The sequence below is a fragment of the Zonotrichia albicollis genome, chromosome 3, assembly GCF_047830755.1.
Source record: "Zonotrichia albicollis isolate bZonAlb1 chromosome 3, bZonAlb1.hap1, whole genome shotgun sequence".
Classification (NCBI taxonomy): domain Eukaryota; kingdom Metazoa; phylum Chordata; class Aves; order Passeriformes; family Passerellidae; genus Zonotrichia; species Zonotrichia albicollis.
In genome coordinates this window covers 109,405,436-109,431,734 of record NC_133821.1, presented here as the reverse complement: position 1 = coordinate 109,431,734, position 26,299 = coordinate 109,405,436, and positions in this window count along the sequence as shown.

The following is a 26,299-nucleotide window of genomic DNA, read 5'->3' as shown; positions in this document are numbered from 1 at the left end:
TCATTTACCTTTTATTTGTGTTCTGAGTTCAGAGTTAGAGGACCAAAAGAAGGGGATGTGTAAAATACATTATGGTGCTGATAAATGATAACACTACAGCTTTGATGAGCTTTGACAGCTTGGAGAAGAATGATCCAGACTACAACCCAAAAGACACAAAAATACTGTAGGCTCAGAATCATCCTGTAGGAAAGTTCTCTGTTTAGTACAGTGCATACTTCTAATCAGTACTTTCAGAGATTGTGTTGTTTAAAGAAGGTCTCAGTAAATGCAATAGATATTTTCATTTACAAATAGGCATATAAGGTCCTCATTTTGAAAAATTTGCTTTTCTCAAGTGTGAGATTTATTTTCTTTATGACAGACAACTGATGGGGGAGGGGGAAAAGCTTTTAAAAGGTTGTTTCTATTTTAATAAAGGTTTGCCCATTATAGTGAAAATTTATGTGTAGCAATGATACGTATCATTTGCGTCATGCACCTGGCTCAGGTATTTTTTGTGACAAAATGATACACAAATTCTCCTGTCTCTAGCCTCTTCAAAAAAAAAAAAAAAAAAGGAAATATTACTTACATTGCTTTAGTTGTCATAATGTGAACTGTGGACAGCTTCTCTTGCATTGTGATTACATGGTCCTCCTCAATGCAGGGCTCTAAAATGGTGTATATGGGTTGAGGTATGCAAACCTATTATTCCCACACGAAATTAAACAGCTCTGTGGAATAACATTTTTCTGTGTGCATGACCAATTTTAAAATTTGATCAAGAAGATTGTTCTAGCTTTAGAACTGACATCAATAGCATAAAGAAGAAGGAAGTAAAATGATTATGTAACATTACAATCAATAAATAATGAATAGTAATTATTTATTGGACAGTAAATCAATGAAAGAAGATTGCACCCATTTTCATGTTGTCACAAACACAACAGATAACTAGGCATAATCGATTCAAAGCTGATTTCTAGACACAGAAGGAAATTATTGATTTTATGAATATTTATATGCTCAATGCATCAAAGTGGTATAAACTCCTGAACAAGTTAAAATTTCTAAATTGCTCATGCTTATTCTTATTTCAATCAGAGTCTCTGCATGATTAGATCAAACATAAATATTTCTAAAAGAAATTCTACAACACTTTGTATTTTTTTTTCATTTGCAACTCAATTAACAGAAAATATGTTATTATTAAAGGCTCAGCTTCCAGTTAAACCTACACTTTTGCTCTTGTCCACTTATTCTATTGTGAAGAGAAGTTTCTGCCAGTACAAATTTTGACACTTTCCATTAATCAGGGATTCAACAGTTTTTTTAGAAAACATTTTTTAATCAGTAAGTGACTGTTTAGATATTGGTTAAAGGAAATCATAACATGGTCTTGTAAAGAGCACTGAGGAAATGTACTTAATAATCCTTTAAAGTAGCCAACAATGATGCTGCATATTATCTTGCTTTTTTTTTTCCCTATCACATTAAGGACATGAAAAGCCAAATAGAACTTGTTATTTTTAAAAAATGCAGTGAGAAAACATATTTTCTCTCATTTTCCATTTTTTTCTGTATTTCAAAGATATATAGAGTTACACAGCAAGAAATGCAATTTACATAGCAATATATGGCTGAAAATCACTATACTGTTCCGATCCTGCTGGTTTGTATAGATATCACTGTGTATATTTCTTCAGATTACCAACTTTTTAGATCATGTCAATACATTTTCCAGCTGTGGTTTAGACAAGACAATGTGGTGTGGTGGTCCTCCATTAGCACATATCTTCTGGAGATTGGACACAGAATTTAATCTAATTTCTGGAAGTATAAAATGTGATGGTGTCGGATCTCACGATCTCAGTCCTGAGGTGCTGAGCCACCGAGACCACCTTGGGGGTCTCGGGAGTCCTGGAATGTTGCCAGAAGTGTCTGGTAGCTGGACTTTAACCCTACACAGGAGACGACAAGGATGAGGGCTTCACCGGGATGAATGGTGAAGGGATTAGCTAATTAGAGGGTGAGACACAGGGTTTAGGATTTATGTACAGGGGGGTTTAGAGGAGTAAGATGGAGGAATTGGGGTGTGTCCTGCCCTCCTTCTTCTTCCTCTTCTCCTCCATCTTCTTTGGCCATGGTGGCACCTTTGGATTGGTTATTACTGAGAGTGCACCGAGTTATAAGAATAAATGGTATTGGGGAAAAATGATAAATATTGTACACGTAACAATGGGTATAAAGATACGTGGCGGTCCGGAGGACGACACAGTGTGCTCATGGCTGACTGCTGAGCAGATCTCTGTTCGGCTGAAAGAACATCTTTTAGATAAACAATTAATAAACATAAAAACTGAAAGAAGAACTGAAGCCTCTTCTCATCCTTCGATACGCGGGCTGCCCCAAGGCCACCTCGGGCCTTTCCAGGCCCCTCAAACAGCCGAGATAAACCGGACATGATGGTACTAATTAATGACTTTTGTCTAAAGGAGTTCAATGGGTAATTTCACTTATTTTTTCAATGGTCCATATTAACTGCTGAATAGGTGAAGTGTGTATGTGTATTATACACTTCATTCTGCAAGCTAAAAGAATTCATGTGCCTGACCCACAAAAGAAGAGAAAGGTCAGCGAGATGGATTGCCAGACCATGCTTTGCCTTAATATGATTGAGAAAATAGAGTGCACTATTTCAAACTGGTTAGAGACATAATATGATTTGTATACCATGCTTATATCACTCTTCCAAATTATTTGAATGTGTTAGGCAGTAGGTCATACCTAAATTGTAATGACTCATTTTGCATTTACATCCATCTAGCTTGCTAGCTAGGAGTCATCAGCATTATATTTCAAGGGCTCTCAAACATAGTGATTAAAAGGAGAACATTTTTATGTGCAAGCAGTGATGTAGCTTTGCAATAAAAAAAAGTAGAATGAGAATTATCCATAACACATTTTCCACTTGCCATAAGTAAAAGCTCCAATCCATCAACAACTTATTGCAGAGATACATTTGTGACTAGGCAGAATCATACGACCAGCATCATGAACTTGCCTCACTGCACTTTCTTCAGAAACTGATGCCAAAGGGAATATTCTTCCTAGTCAAAGTGCCATAATTAAATTCCATTCATATTTTGGTTTCAGCTGTTAATTTACCTATATATAATTCTACAGTGAAGCCTGGAGATTGTTGGAAGTGCTTCACCCTCTAATGTATGCTAAAAATACACCTTCACTTTATATGTGCCAGATATACAGCATAATAACTGGGGTGTGATTTCATCAGGACAGTACAAAGCAAATAGAATATTTTTTAGCCCTAAAGGGGATGTGATTTGCCTCTCCTATCCCTCCTTATTGAGATGGACCCACAAAGAGAGAACATAATCTTCATCTAATAACAAAACCATTCTAGAAATTTCTTACCCTTTAATTCTGTATCTCGAGTCGAAATGGTAACCTGGGTCTTCATGCTTATTTCTATTAAAACATTATTAAAAGTTAATTAAAAATACCTCCCCATTCTTTTTTCCCAATAGAACTGTATGCATCTTAATTTTAGTATTTTAGTTGCAATGTTGTCTCCCAAAGCACTGTACTCCAAAATGGAAATAGCAGTGAACAGAAACATGAAGAAACAAAGCCATGAGCAACAGTGGAGGGAATTACTTACAACCTGTTGTTTCATTGGTGAAAGCATTAATGTAGTTTGACTGTAAATTGCCAGGGCATTTTAAACATAACTTGATCTCAGTCAGTGGTGGGTACAGCAAAACAAGGTACAAGGTGTTGAACCTAGTACTTACAAGGATTTGATTTTAGCTCACACACTATTGTCTGTCTCCCAGGCCCCCTAAAAACCAACACTGTGATACTTTTAAAGGATAAAGAAATGCAAGCAATTTTACGTTCACAGGAATTAATTTTAAAAACAAACCACAACTACAAAAAAACCCAGAAAAACAAACAAAAAGTAATCTATAAAAACTCCAGAAACAGCAAAACTTTTCTCTACATAAGGTCCAAAAGATTTCCAATACATAGATGAATGGTTGCCTTTGAGTTTCCACTGATGATGCCTAAACAGTCATATGAGAAAGTGAGGCTGCACATTTCAACTGCAGACAGTCCTGCCAGAAAAAAAAAAGTCAGTTCCACATAATATTTTAGTACTCTGTATAATGATATTGCTTCTAAATTTTGCTGTTCAACTCCACAACTATTCATGACCGCAGAAAAGCTAAACAAGGGACATTGTACTTAAGATTTCTGCTGTCTTGACAATTTCTGAGGGCTTGAGAGATATTCAGGAAACAGATTTCTAAAAGCAGTATACAGTGCAAATTTTAAGACATATCTAGACCCTGAAAAGCTTGTGCAAGAAATTTCTTTGATAAGCTAACTGTGTCTGTACAATTCAAAGGTAATGCTTACAATATACAATACTGAAACAGTGCAGAGTGCCTGAGCCTTCTCTCACAACATCCACTTGATATAACTTCAGTGTACTGTATTTTTACCTGCAGAAAACAAGAAAATAGAACATTTTCCTTCATTCATAAAGTTAATGAGTAACAAATACAAGATTCTTTGGAAGCATCTTGTACAGATAGTATTTTCAGGACTCAAGTCATCATCTCTCAGATTATGAGGAAGGAACAAATTATACTTGTGAGGTCAATAATTTATTTTTAAGAATTTATCTGCTTAGTTTTAACATCCAAGTAGTCCTAATTATGTCAATAATAACAATAATAATAATAATAATGATAATAATAATTCATTATTAAACTGTCATTATATAAACCCAGGATTTTACCTATTTCTGATACTTTTCTCCATTTTGCTGGGCATAAAAAGGGGGAAATTAGCAAATGGCTGTGTGGTGCTTAGTTGCTGGTTGGGGTTAAATCACAATAAGGCAGAACAGATACAAAGTTTATCCAGTGTCAGAATTAACACTTTCATAGTAATAGATAGATTTGGATTGAAAAGGAACCTCAAAGTTCAAACGCCACTGCAAAGAACAAGGACATTTTCACATGTTACATAGTTATTAACAGAAGTCCATAGGTTGGATCATCCAGAAGTCAAAGTGTAACATTGACCTTTTGGAATATGCATCATAATTCAAATGTGAATTTTAAACACAGATGGAGTCAATTATTATCTGACTGAAACTATTTCTTGTATCAACAGATTTTTCAGCATTTGATTTTTTGGTTTGCTTTCTTTTGTTTTGTTTTATTTTGTTTTGTTTGGGTTTTTTTCTTTCTAAGCTCAAAGTTATCCATCATATTACTAAGGAGTGATGCAAGAAGGCATAGGAAATGTAAAGCTATTCTTTAAAAAATAACTGTATTTGAATAAATATGAAATTTTAAAAAAATAAAGATTAATGTTATAAATTCTTCCTTTCATTACTGTACTACGTGCCTTCAAAAAAATAAATCAAAAAACTTGACAATCATATAACAAGAAAATATGTCCAACATAATTTGATAAAATAAACAATTCCCCAAATAATTATTTTCTTGAGTCAAAGAAACAGGTGACTTACAGGAAAATGTCAGTTATCAAATAACTGTGACTTCAGTGTGGCATTTTGAGTCTGCAGTCTGGTTTCAATTTCTGGATTCACCCAAGCTTTTATCCTGGACTGAATTACTAGGTAATATTTAAAAGTATAAACAGTGAGCAACAGCTGACCTTTCCTCTTGTAGCTTCTTGCGATGGTTTATCCTTGGCTGGCTGACAAACACACACCAAGCTGTTGCTCTCACTCCCCCTCTGTAGGGAAGCAGTTAAACACCTCACAAGGGCTTGCTCACTGCCTCCCAGTGGGATGGATGAGAGGACAGGACAGGAAAAGAAAATAAGATGGAAAAGCTCATGGGCTGAGATAGACACATGGAATTTACTTAGTAATTATCATCAGGTCAAGAAAAACTCAGATTGGGAAATCTTAATATAATTTCTTGCCAAATAAAAATAAAGTAGGATGGTGAAAACCAGTCAAAACTAAAAGCATGTTCTCCTTGCACTTCCCTTCACCCCAGGCTCAACTAAACTGATCCATTCCTGACTCTTCTTCCTCCTCCACCACCAACAAGCAGTGCAGGGGGATGGGAAACGACAGTTATCATCTCTCCACAGTAGTTCCTTCCTGCTACTCCTTGCTCCTTGACTTTTCCCTTGTTTCACCATGATCTTGCCCCCTGGATGGAGGGGAATTTCTGCTCCAGCAACTGGAACATGTCCTCCCCCACATTCTTTGTAGCTGTTGACATCTTCATGGCTGTTTCTTGCATGTATTTCTCACGCCTTTCTCACAGATGCTGCTCAGCATTTTTATCCTTTCTTAAGTATGTTGCCACAGGGGCACAGCCAACATCATAGATGGGCTCAGTTTTGGGCATCAGTGGGCTCATTTTGGAGTGAACTGAAACTGACTGTTCAACATGAGGACCACTCCTTATCTTTTTTCATAGAGGTCACACCTGAAGCCTTTCCTCATCTTGCCATGTAAACAAAATACAGTTGTTTTGAAAACTTAATGATCCAGAGATTTTTTCTGAGAAACTTGAAGTCTGAATTTGAATTGTTTCGGTATTTTATTGACAAAACCCTGAGTTTCCATGATAAAAGTACGGTCTCTCAAAATGGAAAAGAGGCAAGTAACTACTGACTGTGAGACTAAGAGCTGGAAGGATGATTATGAGAAAATTATGGAAAGGATCTAGTAAAGTGTTGGAAAGACATGAGATTGTAGATCAAATATATGTGAAAGATTCTACATTTGCATGTCTTTGCATGGCAGTTCATCATCATTGTCATGATAACTGAAGCAAAGTATTAAAATGTGCACAGTACATAATGCTGTGTTATTATCTCTCAAATAGTTATATTGTTATTGCAAATTTTGTTGAATTTGCAACTAATACCATTAAATATAGGGAAGAAAAGAGATGGGAGGGATCAGGAAGGGTAGGACCCAAAAGCCAGCATGCTGTGTCATGGATATCCCAACAGGATCAGGTCTCAGTGAAATATTCAGAGAGTGTTCATTAAAGACACTCAGTTTTTCCATTACCCATTCTTTCTGTTGAATCATGTTTTTAATGAACTTGTAAATTAAAACAGTAAATGCCATAATTTTCTATTGAAAAATATTGTTGACAAATGAACTTAGTACTTTTGATGTCCAGCATTTTTATGCCAAAGTTCTTGTTCTGTTAAACGTCCTGCTCTGACTGTGTTATGGAGGAGGTGAAATATGGCATTTGGTTCCTTCCCATATGTAAATATTCACAGAACTGTCCACATATGAAAGTGTTTCCAAGAATCACGATGAACACCCTGTGAGGGTACTTTGCTGATACTAAAATAACTGGGGAGCAATGGTCCATTATTTCTTGGCTTGTTTTGAGTTACCTCTAACCTTCAAGTGGCAAGAATGCCCTCATTAAAATATTCTTTAATCTGGTGCCATATATTTCCAAAGAAAAAGATTGTTCATTAAAGCATTAAAATTCTATGTATCCTTTCGTATTCTGCTACAATGAGAACACAATGTTTTAGAGGTATGACATTATTGGTAAAATCTTTTTGTGTCAGAAATTTAGCGAGAAGGAAGAAAAAGCCTGCCTCTCCTTTTACTCTTTTGTGAATTTCCTTCATGTCTGATTGACAGTTCATTTTTCTGATATTTAAAGAAAGCAGTAATGAGCAGCTGAGAGAGCTCTGTGTTCAGAGGCTAATCAGACCACTGGAGGATATGTGGTCACTCAAGCTCTTTTCCCTAATGACACAGCTATTCAGTTTCACTGGAAAGTATCCTCCATCTAATATTCTCCCTGAAGTAGAAGGGTTTCATTAAAGCAAACCTAGATGTGAAACTAAAAGTAAACAATTTACATATTAAACCCACATTTTTTTTTATAATTTATATTGCTTTCAAAGCATCCTTCATAGATTAGCAGATTTAATTATTTACAACTGATGATACTGGTAAACATTTTTGGAGACAAAGTGGAAAATGACAACCTTAATCTGTATTTTGGGATGGCTGCTAACAGTGTTCAAGGTAATTACTCTGCCTTAATTCCCAGATTGTGTCACCTAATTCAGTTTACACAGCTGCTGAGGTTCCTGTGAGGTGATATGGTTCAAATAAAAGACCAGGCTTATCCCTAATTCAATTCAGCCTGCGATGCTCGAACTCACATAAAATACATCAAATAATAAATCAAACTAATACTATAACTACCAGCTAATGGGTATAAATTTTCCCTTACATTGAAAAACATCTTAAAACATATACTACTGCAATTACGCTTTCCGCATCTATAGCAAATCATTCATTAACAAAATCCATCAACAAACCACAGCAGTGGAAGTCTAATATCATTGTCTGTGAGTTATCAAACATGCGTAATAGTGAGTACCAGGCTCTGCAAGTGGAACCAAACAATCATGAGTACAATGGTTTATTTAACTCAGAGTCATCACCAAGGATGACCTACACCCTGCAATAAAACCCCTTCCATAAAGGAAAAGGCTCATTCTCATAGAAGACTCTCTGCTGAGTGGAAGATGAAGTCCAAAATGCAGACTGGAACTACTTCTTAAAGAAGTTTGCTGCCTTGTTGGGGCCTGGGATAAAGAAGGGAAGAAAAAGCTTTCTAGCCTGGTATGGCCCTCAAACACTATCTATTATCTATATCATCCATAGGCTGTGAAATGGTCCTACGATTAGCTCAGAGCTAAATGTCTAGGTTGTGGGTGTCTAAAATGTCTCCATCTTATTAATGGATTTGAATGAACACGTAATAAATTTATAGCTCCACCTCCCACAAATAAATCTTGATGATCCTTTTCTGGTTTTGCCTAGCTAAAATTCTCAGCCTGATAAGTAATCCTTAGTACTCCAATCCATTTAAAACACTTGGTTTCCTGAGTTTTCTGCTTTGTCTCAATAACTTTTTAGCATTCACCTACTCCCTCTTACCCCTTGTGTCAAACATCACCACTCTCTTCCAAATTTGTAGTCTATTCCCATCATCTTTCTTCAGTTTCAGTAGGCTAGCTACTAAATCTGATAAGGAAATGTTGCCATAATCTATATTGGGTTCATAAAAATTGTTCTCTTCTCTCCCCCATATTGCTTTACATTCTGGAGAGGCTAAAATCTTCCAATACAAAATAATACTCTAATATCACCTTCTTTTCTTCAAAATTTCTCTTTAAGACTTCTTAGTGAGTTTAGACAGGCCACCCCAAACCCAAGAAGTTAGAAACTATTTGGCTATAGATATAGTGACACTAGAGTCTGTCACAAGTCATTTTGTCTTCATACTCCTTTACCAGCTTCTCCTAGTTCTTTATTGCTGTACAATGAAAAAACAGCCACAAGGCACATGTCTTATTTCTGCTGAATATTTATATGGCATTAAGGAAAAGAATTTAGCTCCTGTGTACAAAGACTACTACGACTACTACTACTACTACTACTACTACTACTACTACTACTACTACTACTACTACAACAAATGATTGATAATTAATAAATGAGAAACTAATTCATTTCAGTGACAGGGGATCTTGTTTCTACACTGCAAAAGTGAAATAACAAAAACTTAGATACTGAGTCTGAGCTAGAATCAATGGGACTTGAAGGGCTTTAATCCGTTTTCCTTTCAACACCTCTTAGTCCTTAAGACTAAATTAGTAACTCTTGAAAGGATTTTTATTTTGTCCCAAATAAATTTTCTTTTGCTTATTTGTCGACTTGTAACTACTGAATGTTAGTTTAAATTAATGTCATTTTTCAGAACAAATTATATGAAGATTTGTTTTATTACCTTTGGAATAAGGCTTTACAGACCTTGGTATTCATTGAAGGTTTGTAATCCAAAATTAATTGTGTCACAAGCAACATTTCTAACAATGAAACCTTTGGATGGCAGTGGATTTGGGCTTTTAACAAAGCATGATTATGCATTTGAATGACAATTTCTTGTGTGAACACCAATGGCAGTACTAAACCAAGGTTTTGTACACATTGAAAGAATTTCAAAGCTTTAAAAATAATTTCCTGCTACTGAGTCTTCTACAACTTCCTATGACAAAGATATATCATGATACAAGCAATGCCTAAACATTACCCTGAGTTTCATGTGTATAGAAATGTGGGGGCCTGAATATATGTTGTATTGTAAGACCTGTGTGGGTCTGAGTTGCTCCAAACGAGCTGCAGCTGCAGGGTCCTTAGTTGGGCAGCAGCTGTAGCTCGTGAAGGTAACTGAAATAAATAGGGGTGGGTTGAGAGCCCAAGAGGAGCCCCTGAGAAGACATGAAGGACTGTGCTGCAGAGAATGGAGAAGAGCCCCAGCAGCGAGGCAAGAACAACACTGCAGTGAGGATTACAACATAGAAATATCCCCCCCTTGCCTAGAAACTGTGGCAAATCACTTATTCTATTGCTCTCTGAAAAAATTTCCTCCCTGTTTTGACTTCAGGGGAATTTTGAAAATTGTGGAGAGTCAGGGATGAAATTAGGACATGCTTTAAAGTTTTGTCATGCCACAAATTCCTCTTTTTGACCCAAATTTTTATCATTTATGCCAATTGTAATTTTCTTTTTGTAGATAAGACAGAGATAGGGAAAGTCACTGCTGATGGCTACGAAGAAATATTCAAACAGATGATACAATCTACAGTGAACAGCTGCAAGGAGGAAGGAAGGAAGGATTCTTGCAGATTTAGTCCAACTATCTCCCTTAAATGGAATAAGGGAGCTAGTTTAACTTTAATAACTTTAATAACAGTAAAATTCTTGTCTAATAACTAATTCAAGCCTGAAATTTTCTCTAGGAAATATTTTTGATAGAAAGTAAGTTTGAAGTTAAATATATCCAAGTCACAAGTTATGAATGCTGATATTTTCAAAAGTAAGTATAAGAAAAAAAATCTGCTTATATTTAAAAACTATAACAGGCTGTCCCAAAACCAAAATATTTTAACATGTGCTTGCTATCTTTCAGGAAATCAAAAATTACAACAGGATTTTGAGCAACTAGCCTGGTCAATTTGCTACTTGGAATATAATATAATGCATTTTAGGTGTAACATATGCCCACAATAAGGCAGAAGATGATGTACATTCTCAATACTGTAGTTCATCCAGAAGGCTTAATCAGCACAGGATGAATACACAAGTCTTCAAACTAGACTTGTTTGAAGTTCCCATGTGATTAGATGGGGTAAAGGCTTTTGATAATTTTAAATATAATTAAATAAACATATACTTCAATAAATAAAGATTTTCAAAGACAGCAACAAATTTTTTTCTATTGTAAAAATTAATGTAATTCAAAGCTATCAAGTTATGTCTGATGAGATGGTAAGTCTAACATATATTTTAAAAATTGATGATAACTACAAAAATGCCTATTGCGATGCATTAGAGAAGAATAAATGTATTAAGATAACTTAGAAATACATACACATGTGTTTAGTTTCTTTTTGGTCATTTGCACAAACCAGAAATATATAACACATATAAATAAAATATATCAATATATCAGTATATAAAAATATATTTGATACATGCTGTGGTATCATGTGTTAGGGAAAGGTTAAAGAGAAGAAATATTTCCTGAGATAGAAACTGCTTTGCTGGTTCATGCCAAGCATTCTGCCATTCAATGTGTTATGCTACACATATCTTCCCTGTGCTGCAGTAGATTGTGTTTCAGTTGTGAAGATAAGGGGTTTTCAGTGGGATTCTACAGAGAGTTATCACTGATTTGTGTTCTTCTGTGCGTAATATTCCTTGAACAATTTTTACAGTAACGTGGTGTCCACCTGTCTACCAATAGGCACGCTACAAAATACAAGAAATAGAAAAATTTGTTATTTAGTCTGCAGCACTCTATTGCGTTTTCCTTTCTTTTCTCTGTGCCTTCCTCTTCTTTGCTCTTTTAATTTCTTCATGTATATGTGACTATATTTTTTTTCCTAGTAGAAAACTTAGATGTGGCAATGTTGATAGAAGTAACTTGTGTTGCTTTGATGCCAAAAAGCAAAAAGCTTTGGCATATCTTGAGGAGAGTGATGACCCCATTTCCTTTTATATCAATTGAATGCTGCTGAGAAGATCATACATATTCCTTACACCTTTCCTCATTGATGACTAGATCTTTGACCATATAAATATACATGGGTAGTGGAAATAATATAAAGAAATACATCAAGATTGTAATACATCGAACATTTTTCAAGAACTCCCAATTCTCCCTATTCTGCTTCTGAACACATGAACTGGCTCACAGGAAATTTTTGAGGCAGGTAAAGACACCTTTTTGCTTCAGTCATATACTTAACATTTACATAGATGAAACTGGACCAGAAATGTTTCCAATTTGAAAATTAGACTAATTCTAAATAAAAATGAGAGATCTCAGAGGAAACATGATTTCTTTTTTAAGAGAAGTTTTGATTAAATAATATAAAACTGTTTATTATAAATGTGATTAATAGATATTTGCAGATGAAAATTGCATTTAAAATATATATTCATCAAACTTAATAGAGTTGCACAGAATATTACAAAGCATGTAAGTCAAAGGAAGTTAAGGTAAAAACCAAAGAAATAGTATTTATTTATGTTTTTTGAAGACTGAAATTAAGTAAGAAAACCAGCATTCAACAGGTGTCAGAGATTTGTCTTAAATGAAATTATTAATGAAGAAAAATTGTTCAATATTTTGCTGATCAGTTTTGAATGTAGTGTTTTGAATTTTTTGCTGAATGCACCAAGACATGGAAAACACCTAAAGTTTACTAATAACATCATAATTTCAATATATAAAAATCAAATGTGTGAGAATAACTCCATGAGGAAATTTTTCTGGATGAACTCCTGCCCTGGGGAGATACAGTTGTTATATGCAACCAACAAGGTCAAAAAGAAGAAGAGGAAAAAAAAGAAAGTAGATGACATTAGCCCAAAGGGTTACCTGAAGCAGACAGATGCATGAACCACACTCATGGGAGACTCCTGGTTTGCTCTGAGTGAATCACTAACAGACAATTATAGCTCCCAAAGAAGAATATTTTGTTTTCTTATAAGAATAAAGGAGGAGGGAAGAGAAAGTGAACCTTCTAATGTTAGTTTTTAAAACTGTCCATCTATCAGATGGATAGGCCAATTTTAACAATAAAAGATGCCAAAAGTATCTCTCATCTCTGGTTTCTTGATATAAAGACCAATTTCTGGTACTGGGGGAAGATGGGGAAAGAAACCATACTGGCTTTACTTTTGACTGCAGCAATAATCCATTACCTGCTTTCTGAGGCCATCATTGATTGGCCTCCTCTAACACTTCTCATCAAAAACAGTGGGAAACATAGAAAGTGTGGATATTCACTGAGTTTTGCTGTATTTTAAAATGCTGGAATTCTTTCCTCTAGTTGGATTTTTTTTATTTCTCATCATGTATCCATGAAACCGTAAACAAGAAACATCTTGGTCCATCTCTTAAAGGAAGCTGCCTGACTAGTTCAGTTGTCTGATTTCTTTATTTTGTCAGCTTTCTTGATATTTGCTTCTTAAAATGGAAATTTATTTGACCTTGAAACAAGTGTATTAGACCATTTTGTTTGCTTCAGTGTTTTTAATGGAGTTCTACAGCTACACAAGAAATTGTTATGGTGTTCTTTTTCTTTTTTGTAGGGAACAACTACCAAAACTGACAACACAAACCACATTTTCTATTAACTAATCAGTAAAATTTATTGATTTTACTAATATTTGGCTTTGATAGCAAAACATTTATGATGCTATATCCTATTACATATGAGGAAGGTTTAAGATTTTACTACCAGTAACAGTTTTTATGTAATGCCATTTATTATTACATCAATGAATAATTTTTATCTTGCATCCGAGTTTCCGGGATCCTCTTGACTGGCTATTTTAGTATACAAACTCTAGAAGGTAAAGATCTGCCAGATTACATAAAAATTATGTTTATTAAATTAGAATCTCTGTTTTTCTCTGTTTACTATAGTACATGTTTATGAAAATAGCTGATACAGTAATTTTAACATCAGTGCCTAGAGTAGGATAAAGAAAATTATGGAAATTATATTCCAGCACACCCTCTCACCTTCCCCCAGAAGGAATTTCTTGTCTGTAAAGGCAGCCATAATACATAAAGCAGAGTTTATATTTCTATTGTCTGTGCACATTCAATTTGTATTCTTTAAGAAACATGATTACACACTTTCCCTTTACTTGACAAAGCATTTATGTTTCATTTTGAGTCTCTTTGATAAATGGAAGTAGGAAAGGAAGCAGTTCTACTAAGAAGCTATTGCTGCTGTAGGGTCACATAGTGTTTTCTGTGGCTACTTGCCAAAGTTTGACATATGAGAAATTGACCCCATCACTTGGCACAAATTGCCGGACCAGTCGTGTGGTCTCATGGTGGGCAACATTTGTATTGCAGCAAGTCTGAATTTTACATGCTTAGAATAAGTGTGCCCTTTATGTAACATCTTCATGTATTTTTGAATCAATATTTTTATAAAATTAGAAATCTATATGAGTAACTCTATTCTATGTTTCATCTTGATTGCCTGAATGTGGTTCTTAGGATAACCAGGTACTCCATTTGTACTCTATGAGGACATTTTTATTCCTAAGTAGACTTTTGACTTTAAATCAGAGACACCATGTTGTAGTATAATGATTTCAAAGACATGCATATTATGTATATGTATAATAACAAATGAAAATATATGTTTACTATATTGGTAGAAACTAATTTATTTTATTTTATTTTTTATTTCCCTAAAATTTATGAAATACAGGTCTTTTATAAGGGTTGCAGGAAATTTTATCATACATCCTTAACAAAGATGACTATTTTTTACACATTCTCTGGATAGTTAACTATTTTATATGGGTTTTGTTTGCAATGCTTTTTTAGATCAGGCTTTCTTTTCTTTACATTATTTGCTAAGGAGTAATTTGTGGTTTCCCAACAAATACACCGGTTTCAACTTTCAGCTTCAAATGTTCTCTTCTGATCTATTATTACCCTCCTCAAGGGTTTAACAAGCATTACTGCTCCAGCTCCAATCCCTTTCCTCATGGCCCTGCTCCAGCATATCCTCTACACTCAAAGCTGCAGGCAGAGTAACACTTGAAAACAGTTGTGCAATGTTACTATATTTATTTCTATATCTTACAAAAGACATTTTAAAGTCCAGGATATCTTTGGCCCTGAGTAACCTTCTGACACATAGCAGGGAGGATGAAAGAAAAAAGGTATGTGGCAGGCACTACTCATTTATTGCTTAAGTCATAAAATTTACATTTAATGATTAGTGGAATGGCAACTTATTTGGACTATCAAGGTGTCCAGTTTTCTCGGCTGTTTGAGGGGCCTGGAAAGGCCCGAGGTGGCCTTGGGGCAGCCCGCGTATCGAAGGACGAGAAGAGGCTTCAGTTCTTCTTTCTGGTTTTTATGTTTATTAATTGTTTATCTAAAAGATGTTCTTTCAGCCGAACAGAGATCTGCTCAGCAGTCAGCCATGAGCACACTGACTGCCCTCCGGGGCAGCCACGTATCTTTATACCCATTGTTACGTGTACAATATTTATCATTTTTCCCCAATACCATTTATTCTCATTGCTGGGTGCACTCTCAGTAATAACCAATCCAAGAGTGCCACCATGGCCAAAGAAGATGGAGGAGAAGAGGAAGAAGGAGGGCAGGACACACCCCAATTCCTCCATCTTACTCCTCCAAACCCCCCTGTACATAAATCCTAAACCCTGTGTCTCACCCTCTAATTAGCTAATCCCTTCACCATTCACCCCGGTGAAGCCCTCATCCTTGTCGTCTCCTGTGTAGGGTTAAAGTCCAGCTACCAGACACTTCTGGCAACACTCCAGGACTCCCGAGCCCCCCAAGGTGGTCTCGGTGGCTCAGCACCTCAGGACTGAGATCTTGAGATCCGACATCAAGGCACAATCAGAAAGGAAAGTAATCTCCAACTTTAATTATAATAGATTGGTGTTAAAATAGATTTAATGACAATAAGACAGAATCCAGCTTTAAAACTGTGTTCTGATAAGCATTCAAATGCTGGGAAAAAAGCTGGGGCATTTACTCTGCTGGATTGACTTTATATGTTCACAAAAAAAAAAAAAAAACCTGACTCTCATTTTGAGTGATATATTACAAGACAGTAAAAAACCACCATTTCTTGTTGAGATGACATATTTGATCTTAAGTATATTTCAGCAGCCTAAAAAATACCTATTGTCATTTGCTCTGTCCCTCAGTCTCTAACTCATCCTGATGACACGAGGTTGAAAGGAGATGTCTGCCCTTCTGGACTAAGAATTTAGAGCCAGAAGGGAAACCCCAGGGCATCTCAGCTATCCCTACCTGCCTATCAAATCAGACTGAACTGTCCTGGTAGAGCTCTCTCTTGCCCATGAGCATTCCAGAATGAATATTTAACTTATTTTAATATTTAGTAGTTTCAAATATCCGGGTAGAATCCTGACATTGTTAAATTACTGAGAAATTTGCAATTTTAATGACTGATGTAAAATCCACTGTTTTGAATAGTTGGTTCAGAAATATTAGCTATTCATGAAAGATTAACAAAATAACTATGGTGCAGCAATATGAGTACAAAAGAAATAATTTCATGTGTAAAAGGACAAGTTTAGTGCTTACCTTTATTACAAAGAAATAAGAACTTGAACAATGTTAGATAATTCATGAAGATGTCAATCAGCAACTGGTTATGAGCAATTAAAAATGCACATAAAATATTGAGGTGGTAACAGAAACAAGTAAATCAGTGAACAAAACAAAGAACATTGTTATTCTGCTGTAGAAAAGTATAGTTTCCTACCTTTAATTATGTTGCACTGCAAGTTGAAACTTTGAAAGCTGAAATTTTGTCAAAAAGTTAGAGTCATATAATGAATTTTCTACAGGAATGGCTAAGTAACCTGTAACTGTTTGTTATAGAAAAAAGGATAAGTGAAAGGAAATGAGGCAAAGAACAACAAAAAGCAGCAGGAGGGTTTTGGAGAGATGATAGAGATAACTGTTTGCAGTCTCTTAGTATGCAAACATTGTCTCTTTCAGCTCTTCTTCTCCTGGTTACTATTGTTGCAGAATGGTGCTAGGATGTGTGGACCTTAGGATAACCTAGATAGATCCTGGGGATTTTAGTGCCTTACTTTGTTCTTTTATTCTTTCTTTATAAGCCTTGATGAAAATAAAATTATTTTTAAATTAATATGGAAAAATCAAAGATCACGTGCCTGCCAAGAGCTTCTAAACATTTTATATTGATGGTGTTTCAGGACAAAGCAAAATGTAATTACTTCATAATATCCACTTTATTCCTGATTTCTGTTCCTTCTCTTAATGTTTCTCTCACAGAGTTATAAAATAACAGAATAGTTTGGGTTGAAAGAAATCTTAATCTCATCTCACTCCAATCCCATTGCCATAGTCAGGGCCACTTTCCCCAAGATAAAGTGATTCAGAGATCCATCCAGCTTAGCCTTGAACACCCCCGGGGATGGGGCATCCAAAATTTCTCTGAGCAACCTGTTCCAGTGCCTTACCAGCACCACAGGAAAGAATTTATTACTATTATCTAATATAAACCTATAGTCTTTCAGTTTAAAGCCATCTCCTCTCGTCCTAGCACAGCCTTGCAAAATGTCCCTTTTCAGCTTTCTTGTAGGTCCCTTTTAGGTACTGGAAGGCTGCCATGAGGTGTCCCTGCAGCCTTCTCTTCTGCAGGCTTAACAAGTCCCTAAGGCTGCTGAAAAAAGAAAAGGATGAGAGGCAAATGCTACATTCTGCTTTTCAGGCTATTGCCAGGTTTTCAGACTGAAGCATTCAATGACACAACAAGCAGGTGTTTTTCCATTGTATTTTCCAATACAAGCACTATATTTCCAAAAACATTTTGGTACAGTTTCTTTCAAGAAATTAATTATTTGCTTTTGAGTCCTTCTTATTTAGTTGGGATTTGGATTTGTTTTCAATTTATTTTTCCATAAACTTTACTTTGGGGTTAAAACAAGTAAAACTGCATTTTAGTTTTTTAGATACTTTTTCCCCCCCAAGAAAGTAATATTTCATTTTTAGACCACTGTATTTGTCTTCCAGAAGAGTATATTATTACTTCCATTTGAGAAGCCCTTCAATTTCAATGTAGAAAATACTCTAAAACAAGTCTTGTCATTTTTCTTATCTTGAAAAGAAATAAATAGAAATTTTCAGTTTGAAAAATTCTAGGAAAGAATACTTTCTGTATTTTTGTATTGTGTGTGTAAAAATGGATTCTTTTGTCTTCTGTGCTTTATTGTGTTACTAAAAGTAATTCACATTAAATGAAGTGTTTTAACCTAAAGAAGATATCACAATGCTGTGACGTTAATGAATATTAAAAGCATTCAACAATTACATTGCTTTCAGTTTTTGTCATAGTGATGCACAAAATAAATATGCTACATGTATAAACTTAGCCTCCATGGCATGCCATGAAAATGATTTTGTAAGAGCTATTACAGGAATAGGGCAGTAATTACATATAAGTTTTATTATCTCTGTCATCATTATTGTAGTATATTTTTCATACCCAATGCAATTATTAAATTTGAAATATTTCTGTTAATATTATTGAATAAACAGAGAAAACACACAAGAAACCCCAAAATAACAAAACAAGGACAAAAAATCCCTTCAGTGTGTTTTTGAAGTTCTACATCAAATTAAATAGTACCTTTTTTGTAACTATTTCTCAGAGATCAAATGTTTTGTACTTTTAATGATAGACAAAATAGTTTTCCTACTTTTTATGAGTATGTATTACTGGCTATGTAAATCAAAATTGCTGCCAAGAAGAACTAGCAATTCAAATGACAGACAAAATATGGGGAAAAAGTGCAGTCAGAAAGGAAAGGATATTTTACAGTAATATTTGCAGAAATAATATTGATGTCAGATAGAAGAATTGTTCTTAAGGAATGCTAAATAGAAAGAATCAAGTATACAAATTTTGTAACATGACACACAGACTGCTTCTACAGATAAAAGGAAAGACATCAAATATTTAAAGTCAAGAATTTAACCAATTCCTGTCTTGACTTTTGAATCGTCCAATCTCGAAGTAAAAAGAGAAGTCTTATGAATATTAATATTAAAATTAGTAAAAAAATAAAACCTTCAACCTTCAAACCTTCTACCATTTACTCCTTTTTTTCCCTTTAATGCTAATACTATCAGTATGGTTTTGAGTCTCGAAGTCAACACCTCTTTAAGAAGAAAGGAGTGGATTGTAATGCTGAATTATGTCCAAAGGTCTTCATCTTGGGAATGTGATATTCCTGGGAAGGGATTTGTTCTTACTTGGCCTTGGGTCTGTTTTTCCTATCACAGTGTCTCCTCCTCTTGGGCTGTCAGCTGCAGGTTGACCATGGCCTCCAAACTGTTATCCCAGAGCTTAGCTGGAGGAATCCCCAGAGGACAACCTGAGGAAGCAGCAGTCACTGTGCCCCAGAGCAGGAGTCAAATCAGATAAACCCAGACTGGGCCAAGTTGAGGCTGAGATTCTGCTCTACTGGGTCAGCACAGAGCCTGCACTCATCTCATGGGAGTAGTGAAAGCCATCTTAGCAGGCTATAGCAAGGGCATTATTGTACTGCAACACTCTGTACATTACTATGGAAAGACTGAATCATGGAAAAATATTTTTAATCATGACAAGCATTCAAAACTTGCAAATGCTAATGAAAAATTATGTTTGTAAATGTGCTAGGAATACTCACAAGATCTTTTAAAAAAAAAGATGAAGGTAAATAATAACTCTGTCAGAAAACAATTTCTGAGACAAAGACGAAAAATCTCTTGAAAGTACTCTGCTTAGGGCATTCAAAACTAAATGTGGGACAGTGCTACCTTAATATTTAATACAAAATACTCAAGTATCCATGAATATACATGAACATGTGTCCATGTAGGTGTATATGTGAGTATTTGAAAAAAAAAAGACAAAATTTTTCATTAGCAAAAAGATAAACTATGCAACCTAAAAGAACCTTTTTAATCTCTGCCTTTCATGGTTTTCTTCTTGTCTGTTAATGAAGTCTTATTTATCACCCCATCATTAATTTAGAAGTTGTTAAATGATTACAATGCAATTGATGAAATAAATAGACAATTGAATTAGAGAAAGCGTTATTGAGTTCTTAAGAAAGGTCCTTTCAAAATGTATAACAAGTAGCATAATCTCATTTCTATCTTTAAATTTTTCCATCTCTTATATACATATTCTTTGCTATCTTATTATTCAGGCTTTCTTGCTATCTTATTTATCATAAGTTTGGCTCAAGTCACTCAACTAAACACATGTAGCATCCAAGATCCTATAGGATATTTTATTTGATTTCTTGCCACCAGACTATTATCTCCATTGCAACCACAGCATCTGCCAGTCATATGTAAATGTCTTGCATACCTTAAGATGTCTCAAATGGCATTAAACACCTACATTATTGTGACTGAATAAACCACTTCATACCTTGCTAGAAAGTGCATATTTAATATAATGTAACTTTCATAGCAATATAGTACTTTTGTGTTATATGTGGCTTTTCCCTTACACAGATAAGTATTGTGAATCTCCTTCTCTAATGAACTTCTGTTTGTCTACCGATGAGACAGAGACAAATAACTTGTATGAGATGTGTAGCTTTTAGGTAATTAAATTGGATCTGCTAGAATTATGTATTAAACCTTGTAAAGTAGTTGAAAGCACAAGTGACTGCAAAGGTACAACACTGTGCTGAATTAAGATATGTGCTGTCCTTTTTTTGTCTGATAGTTGTGCCAAATTTACATGAGGAGAGATATATTCAAGTTCTAGATTTATTCTCCTACTCCATGTCTCATGAATAGTGTGGCTATAAACCTACCAAACAAAAGCACAGTTTTTATGGTTTTTGAAATTTCAGGCTGTGAGTGGATAGACCTGAGTTGGAAGAACATAGGCTCATATTCACAAAATACATCCTGAAATTTCACAGACTTCAGTAATTGAGCAGATGAGTCTCTGCAGAGCAGAAATAAGGGGAGAAAATTGTACTATTACTTTTTAAGAATTAAATTATTAAGGAAAAGAAAAAAGAATCAGTGGTGAAATAAGAGTAAGACAAAACAGTTTATTATACATATACAGACTGTTACAAAGGGTCCTGTGAGTGAGAGACACTGAAAATTACATTTTAAATACACTGGAAGTTTGCATTTTATTTAAAAACAAAGACTTACTAAAAATATCTTTTAGCAGGAAAATATTATGAAGTTGAAATTATTAAGGACGTAACAAAAGTCAGAAGCTTGAAGTTTTTCACCCTCTGTAGATTGCAAATATTGAGTTCCCAATGAGATATAATGAGATAATTGTAAACCAGGCAAACCATGGATCTTTATTAATCCATGAAAATCACCTACTCTTTGATTTAGGTATTTTAAGAAGAAGTTGGAAAAAAGCTTTGGTTAAACATGAATTCCATGGAATCCAAATGAAATTTAAAAGCTTGCAGATGAAATAGATATATTACTTTAGTTTCTTCACTAAGAGACTATTGATTTACCATTAAATGTCTGTGGTATATTTCCTAAAATTTCACTCTATTAAGGTTTTTTTTGCTACAGATAAGAAAGCAGTATTTTCACCACTCTTACTTCAACAGCCCTTTTCAGTATCAGTGTCCAGCCAAAATTATTAATTTTTCCACTAGTGGCTATGTATAATAATGTTCCCCAGTATCAGATGCCAGCTACAGAATTTTAGAACAGAATACTATTGATTTTATTTAAATTACTCAAATATTTTTTCTCTTTACATATTTAAATATTAGATAAAAATCTAATGAATATTTGTATCTATTCTATTGCAATCTGCATGTAAAGCTAAATAAATTGGTTTGTAGTATCTTGCTAAAAAATATGCCATCTCACTCCTGGTGTATATATTTAGATTTGTCTATATTAAGTGTTAAAAGGGAAATAATGTCTTATTTTTTTAAACTATATATAAAGATCATGTGCCCTTAAGAGACATGGGAAGATACCATCACAAAATGTAACCTGTTGATTTTAATTGAAGAAACTCAGATTGTTCTTCTTTCTAATTCTTTAAAGACTGGTAAAATGGGGTGCATTTAATTCTTTAAAGACTGGTAAAATGGCACACAAAAGTGGAAAATATTATGAATCTTCACTCTCCTGAGTAACTCAATAATCCTTAGTTTACTCTAATGAAAATAGCTGTAACTACCAGCTCCTTTTTTAAGCAACTCAATGGTTATGACCTAGTTGGGGATCCTTGAGTACAATTCATCAGTGATACAAGAGAACTGTACTGTAATAAGATTTATGTCAATGTATGGTTTCTAAATGCTATGTTTTTGTAGACATAATCTCTAGCTTCAGTAATCAGGGAGACTATTAGGCAAATCAGATTGCAAATTTTTAGGCTTTAAGGTTTCTCCAAGAATAGCTTTCTGGATTGCTCTCCTGGACACAAGCATGTAAATTCTGACCACCTCGCAATTTCGAAAGTTTGCATTCCGATTTATGACAATTTTACAAGTGTCTGACTAGAATCTTGTCTTCATCAAGTTTCTGAATGGCATCCTAAGGAAAGGGCTACAGATGTCATTTATTTTAGGTTTTTTTAAAGCTTTTGACAGGGTTTAAGAAACCCTTAAAATTATCTAGTTTCAACTCCCACTAGCAGGGACACCTTCCACTAGATCAGATTCAGAGCTGCCAGGATCCAACCTGGCCTTGAACTCACCAAGATGAGGACATCCAAAACTTCTCAGGGTCCCCAAGAATATCCTGCTCTTTAAATTGGAAAGAGATGGATGCAATGGGTGGACTGTCAAGTGGGTAAGGAATTGATGGGACAGTCACATCCAGAGGGCATTAGTCAATGGCTCAGAGTCCTGATAGACATCAGTAACATCCTTCAGGGGTCCTTATTGGAACCAATGTTGTTTAATACCTTTATTGTTGACACAGAATAAGAGATAGAGCGTACCCTAATCAAGTTTGCAGATGACACCAAGCTCAGTGGTGTGGTTGACACAGCTGATGAGTGGGATGCCATTCAGAAGCACCTGGTCAAACTCAAGAAGTTGACCCATGGAAATGTCATGAGGTTTAACATGACAAAGTGCAAGGTGTCACTGCTGGATTGGACAAAATCTCCGACATCAACAGAGCTTGGGAATGAACAGATCAAAAGCAGCCCTGCCAAGAAGGACTTGGGCATGCTGGTGGGGGAGAGGCTTCACATGAGTCAGCAAAGTGCTTTTGCAGCACAGAAAACCCATTGCACCTTGGGCTCAATCAAAAGCAATGTGGCCAGCAGGGTGAGGGACATGATCCTGCTCTTCTACTGCGCTCTGGTGAGACTGCATTCGCTGTGCTGCATCCAGCTCTGGAGCGCCCAGCACAGAAAGATTATGGACCTTTTGGAGCAAGTACAGAGGAGAGCTACTAAGTTGATTAGAGGGATGGAGCACCTCTCCTATGAGTGAAGGCTAAGACAATTGGGATTTTGAAGCTTACAGAAGAGAAGGCTTTGGGATGACCTAATTGTGGCTTTCCGGTACCTGAAGGGAGCCTACAAGAAGGAAGAAGACTTTTTACAAGGGTGTGTAGTGATAGGACAAGGGAGAATGGCTTCAATCTGTAACAGAGTAGGTTTAGATTAGCTCTTAGGAACAAATTTTTTACATTGAGTTTGGGGAGGCACTATAACATCCTCTCCAGAGAAGGTCTTGATGTCCTACCCCTTGGAGTGTTGAAGGCCTGACTGGATGGGGCTCTGAACAACCTGATTTAGTTAAAAGTGTCTGTGTCCATTGCAAGGGGCTTTGAACTAGATGGTCTTGAAGATTTCTTCCAGCCCAAGCCAGTCTATGATTCTCAGAAGACAGGACTTATAAGTATTTCCCTACAGTTTGTGGGAACCAATTCATAGCATTGCAATCCACTTTTCTCCCACTGAAAAACCCAAATATGTTCAAGAGAATCTCAAAAAATTCAAAAGAAGGTTTCCTTTTAACCTCAAAGAATATAAAGCCATAGGAGCCATGGTCTGGGGTTTTTTCATGGCATGACCATAATAGTTCAGTTCTGAACTCAAAAGTTAATTTCCATTGGACTTTAACGTATCACCAAGGGTGTAGCTATTCCTGTAGATTAAACAAAATAATTTAATCCTGGACCTTTAAATAGTTACAGATTTTTTAAAATTTTTTCTTATGTAAGATTAGTCTTGATGTACAGTCCTGTTCATGGGTGAAATGTCCAGATGATGTGAGAGTATCAACTGTAATCAAGTAGGAAATACCAACAATGATGAGATTACTATTACCAATCACATTGTTTTTATCTTGACATGGAAGAGATTTACAATTAATAGAGAATCACATTCTTACATCACATTCTATTAAATGCAGCTAAGACATATGTCATACACTTATACTGACTTTGACTTCAAGTAGATAGCTGTAAAAATGGTTTTCAAAAAGAGCTAGAAATATTGTTCACCTTCATCAATTTCAAAAATTGTCAAATAATTTTTTATACTATTTTTTTCCGATTATTTTTAGTCTGTGAAGGAATATAAACTGAACCTAGAATTGCATCTGAATATCTAATTTCTTTTGATTTGTATTTGTGTTTTCACATGAATATGCTATTTAAGTATTCTCAACACTCCTCTTGCTAATCCTTAGTAAATTAATATGGAGTTGGTTACTATCCTTTATCCCCAAACTGAATTACCAAAATTAACATTTACAGCCACCATTAAAAGTGATTATAAATAAGCATACTTTACAGATAGTAATTTCAAATCAAATTGTATTTGTCTTACTTAGCATTTACTAATTGTCATTTTAGAGAACCAGTTTTTGTAAAATAAATAGTTCTACTCAATTTAACTTAATTAATTGTGCACTGCATAATTATTCCTTTCTCCCTTGAAAGAAGCAACAGGTGGAAAGCAGAAGTCAAAAAATCTTTTTATGTTAAGAGAGGAATCAAAAGTGAAGCTACCTAGTAACAACGATGACTTAACCATTCACAGATTTTTACAAATATTTCTCTCCAAAAAACCACTTTTATTTTATTATCATTATGTTTGACCTACAGCAATTTTCTTCATGAAGACATAATTAGTATTTTGAATCTATATTTAAAAAGATCTTCCATCAACCAGAAAAGTCTCATTTGAAGATGTTTGCTTTCAGCTTTCTGGTCACCATGCACATGCATTTAAATAACTTTTACATTAATAATAAAATATAATCTTATGAAAAACTACTCAGTTATGTATTTACAGATATAAATATGTAAAATTGTGAGTATCTTGAAAGTTCATATGAAGATGATTTTCCCTTGAAGAACAGTTAATCCCTCTGATGCCTATTGCAGTGAAGTCTTTTTTTGAAAAGTGTGTAAATTATGGGGATTATATAATTTAATTGAAAACCTGCCTAATTAGCCTAGCTTTTGAAATATATATTATTTTCACAGATGCAAAGGAAAGATATATCACATTCAATAGTTCTATGTACCACTATGTGAAACTGTTTGTTTGTCCTCTCTCTATAAAATTGGCTGTGATGGAATTGTAGAATCTCAGAAAATTTAGATAAATATGCAGCAAAGGATAAATAAAATAGCTTTTTCTTTCCTGGTTTGCCAAAACTTTATAGAAGTTTCTGGGGGGAGAGAAATAAATAAAAAAACAAAAAAAACCAGCACCCTATCTGTATATGCAGAAAATTATAATCATTTTCCATTGAAACAAATATAGTCATTTATAGAGTTATATACCTGTCTTCTGTGTATGGGGAAGAGGGATGGAGTTCACAAAGGAATACCTGTCAAAAGACATGTGTTCAACAGATTTGTGGTTATTTTCTCTATCCAGGCAAGTCATATCTCCAAAAAAAGATATAAAGGACAGAGAGATGTTTGGGTGGAAGCATTAATGGGCAAGAGAAAAAGAATTCAAAGTCCCTTCAGAGATACTTATGGGCAGCACACCCAACTCTAGAATAAATAGATCAGTTGTTGCCTTCTGGGATTATCTCTACCCAGAGAGCATAGGGGAAAGACCTAATTCCCCCAATTGATGCACTTGTCTTGGTTTACAT